The 3,836-nt window shown below is 44.4% G+C and overlaps 1 protein-coding gene across 1 annotated transcript in view; it reads right to left on the bottom strand.

The window, feature by feature from the left end:
• The window catches only part of ccdc120a (coiled-coil domain containing 120a), a 44,363-nt gene extending 43,305 nt beyond the window's left edge, over nt 1-1,058 (bottom strand). The window contains exon 1 of the mRNA XM_038722655.1: nt 442-1,058. The gene's annotated coding sequence lies outside the window, so the exon portion shown is untranslated. The remainder of the gene's footprint in view (nt 1-441) is intronic.
• Nucleotides 1,059-3,836: the final 2,778 nt, after the last annotated feature.

Consider the following 3,836-nt stretch of genomic DNA (forward strand, 5'->3'; position numbering starts at 1 on the left):
GCCAATAACAACAAACATAAACGACGTTTCTTCTTCATCAAACATTCAAATTCCGTCACGTCAGAAATGAGGCTTTATTTAAGTGATGGATCCAAATCAACAGGAATAAAATCCACCAAACTGCAGTCAGATCTGAGCGGTTTCCCGCCGCAACACACGGCTCGTTTCAGCGCCAGCATCACATCACACCAGTTTAAATAAACGATGTCTTTTTCCTCTAAGTGACTCTTCTGTTTATTAACGGTGAGCCGAATTAATGAGCAGATCGTGTGGATTTAAAAGAAAAGGACGACTTTGTTCTCCCGCCGTGTTTTACTGCAGGCGAGCGAAGCAACCTTAAAATGACCAACTTTTAAATGGAGTCTGGTGTCCGGTTCCCTCCATGTGAGAGGACCTGTGCTCCCTGTTTGTGACGGTGTCGGCGGGTGAAAGATCTCCTACCTGGGTCACCTGCCGATTTCCCTCCGCTGCCTCTTCACCTCCGGCGGGGATCGCACCTGCGGCTCTTCGGTCACGTGACCCAGAAACCAGTCCGGAGTCCCGAACCCGCAGTCAGAGCCGCTGTGTCCTCCGGTCAGCTGATTGTCTCCCGCTGCGGCTCGCGCTGCTCCCCGCGCCGCGGCTCACATCAGGTGTGATTGATTACGCTGATTGTCGCCTCGTGCAGCCGCCGCGGACTCAGAGCACCTGATCAGCGCGGCTGCGGACACTGATCGATCATCGCGGATCGATGATCTGATCAGATGAAGGATCCCTGCTCTTCACCTTCCTCCTCCTCCTCCTCATTGATGCAGCAGGTTCTCTGTTCAGAGTGAATGAAGCTCCATCAGCACCGCGAGGCGCGCGCACAGCGCGGCGGGCACGCGCACGTTCATGCACACAAACAGACTCGCATCACGGAGACAGACTGATGTTGATTGATGGAACTGATCGATAACCGATATCTGAGGACCGTCTCTCTGTTCCTTATGGATTGATCCTCTGATTTTTATTTTAAATATATTATTGATTCTCACGCTTTTATCCATTGATTTTCTCTGATTGTTGTCAACTCTGTAAATTGTTTTTAATCATGTTCTATAAATCAGTATCTATTGATAGATACTGATCAGGCAGAGAGGGGAGGGCGGGGTCAGCTCATCATATTTGATGAGTTTAAAGAAGAAAATCTGATTTTAATGATCAATTAGTTTTCATCTGATACACTTCCAATTAATTGATTCAATCAATCCAGGTTCAGTGAGCTGCTGCTGCCCTGAGCTGAACATGAAAATTAACAAATCAAAGAGTTCAATCCAATAAAACAGAAAACTGTCACCACACACAATTTATATTACAACAATAATAACAAGAAAGAGGCAAAGACATCCTGGCTCTGGCTGAAACTACACCTGTAAAGGTAACTACACTGAACAAAATTATAAAGGCAACACTTTTGTTTTTGCCCCCGTTCATCATGAGCTGAACTCAAAGATCTGAGACTTTCTCTATGTACACAAAAGGCCTATTTCCAGACCCCCCCCAATACAGTGAAACTGCACCTTTTGGAGTGGCCTTTTATTGTGGCCAGCCTAAGGCCTTTTATTGTGGCCAGCCTATGGCATTTTATTGTGGCCAGCCTAAGGCCTTTTATTGTGGCCAGCCTATGGCATTTTATTGTGGCCAGCCTAAGGCCTTTTATTGTGGCCAGCCTATGGCATTTTATTGTGGCCAACTTACGGCCTTTTATTGTGGCCAGCCTATGGCCTTTTATTGTGGCCAGCCTATGGCATTTTATTGTGGCCAGCCTAAGGCCTTTTATTGTGGCCAGCCTATGGCATTTTATTGTGGCCAGCCTAAGGCCTTTTATTGTGGCCAGCCTATGGCCTTTTATTGTGGCCAACTTACGGCCTTTTATTGTGGACAGCCTATGGCCTTTTATTGTGGCCAGCCTATGGCATTTTATTGTGGCCAGCCTATGGCATTTTATTGTGGCCAGCCTATGGCATTTTATTGTGGCCAGCCTAAGGCCTTTTATTGTGGCCAGCCTATGGCCTTTTATTGTGGCCAACTTACGGCCTTTTATTGTGGCCAGCCTATGGCCTTTTATTGTGGCCAACTTACGGCCTTTTATTGTGGTCAGCCTAAGGCACACCTGTGCAATCCCCATTCTGTCTGATCAGCATCTTGATAAGGCACACTTGTGAGGTGGATGGATTATCTGGGCAAAGGAGAAGTGCTCACTAACACAGATTTAGACAGATTTGTAAACAATGTTTGAGAGAAATACGCTTTTTCCATGTAACGACTTCAAAACCCTGTGACATCCCGTCGCACGAGAGATGTAACCGTATTGCTTAGATTATAAACTCTCTGTGAATCTAAATGAACTATTCGGCCATCAGTGACGCTGCGTTGGTGTTCGGCAGGTGAGCCTCGTAGGTGGGCTGATTAAACAGAGACGTTCCGAGTCAGACAAACACACTGAGCCATGAGACTTTCTGTTGGCGCAGCTACCAGAATTACGGTGTTTCTGCTGTTGCTCTGTGTAATAAAACCACTCGTTGTCACTCCCCGACTTGTCACATGGACGCATGGTCAAGACCCATCAGCGTCAGTTTTAACGCACTGGGGATCCCTGTAGCGCAGACAAAGATCCAACATGTAGTACAGCACATTCTGGAACATACATAACTGGACCTCTTTCAATTTTAAATGAATACCCCTGCTATCGCGTCATACTTCAAGGCAGCAGGGGAAGCCCTGTAGTGTCAGTTTCTGACGGTAAAAGGTAGGTATATGATATTTAAGAGGAAAGAGTAAGCAGGTGGATGAACCAGGAGACCGGGGTTCGTGTTCATAGACGCTGGTGCCAACAGGAAGTAGCCCTGTCGTAGTATTTTATTGGTCCAAAACTTGCTTCACTGCTCTTCATTCAAATCAGCAGAGAGGCTTTGTCCAGTAAGGAATAGAGGAAAGACTTCACATGGCTTTTAACAAAGAATTACATGTAGGCCTACAGTACATTCTTCCCACGGGCAGTTCAAAACCAGAATATCTCAGATATCACCAATCCTAGCCAGAGCTCACGTTTCTCACTGAACAAGAGGAAGTAGGGACGTGGTAGCTATATAAGAGGGAATGAAGGAGAAGAGGAGGCATTACAGCTGTTCATTTGTTAAGATGTGTTGAGTGTTAATTATAAAAGTGGTTGAGACTGAACTTCAATCACTCAAAGCTTTTCTGAAATTGAGCAACAAATAAATTTTTTTTATTTTATGATGCATATTTACAAAAACATTTTTTAAATGCAGCCTTTAGTTTACTTAAATTTAGAATTTATTATTAGTTATTATCCCTTCAGTTTTATGTGAAAACCCAGGAGACCGGGTTTCGTGTCTCGTGTGAAACAAAAAGTCAACATTAAATATTCCAAGTACTTTTGCAAAATTGCGATGATTCAAAATGCTAGCGTTTTATTTTGAAAGTCTAACTGGACGTTGCATATTTATTGTCGCCAACTTGACTACGCAGGGTCTTGACCAAGCGTCCATGTGACGAGTTGAAAGTGAGAATGTGTTGTCTATATAAACATATAAAGGACAACACATTAATCGACACCAGTGTTAGCTAGCTGGCTAATTCTCAACAGCAGTCCTCCACATTCAGATGAAGGTCATTTAAATCTGTAGCGGTAACTCCGCCACTAAAGATGAAACTATTGAGGTTATCACTGGATGTAAATACACGTCAACCACAAAGAGAATCACAAAGTGTTTGATTTGATGAAAATCTGACACATTATAACTTTAATGTGAAAATGTTTTTCTGACAGGAAGCGGACTCCACACAGCCGG

The sequence above is a fragment of the Micropterus salmoides genome, unplaced genomic scaffold (assembly GCF_014851395.1).
Source record: "Micropterus salmoides isolate LMB-PRFRI ecotype aquatic unplaced genomic scaffold, ASM1485139v1 Ms_hic_scaffold_16, whole genome shotgun sequence".
Classification (NCBI taxonomy): Eukaryota; Metazoa; Chordata; class Actinopteri; order Centrarchiformes; family Centrarchidae; genus Micropterus; species Micropterus salmoides.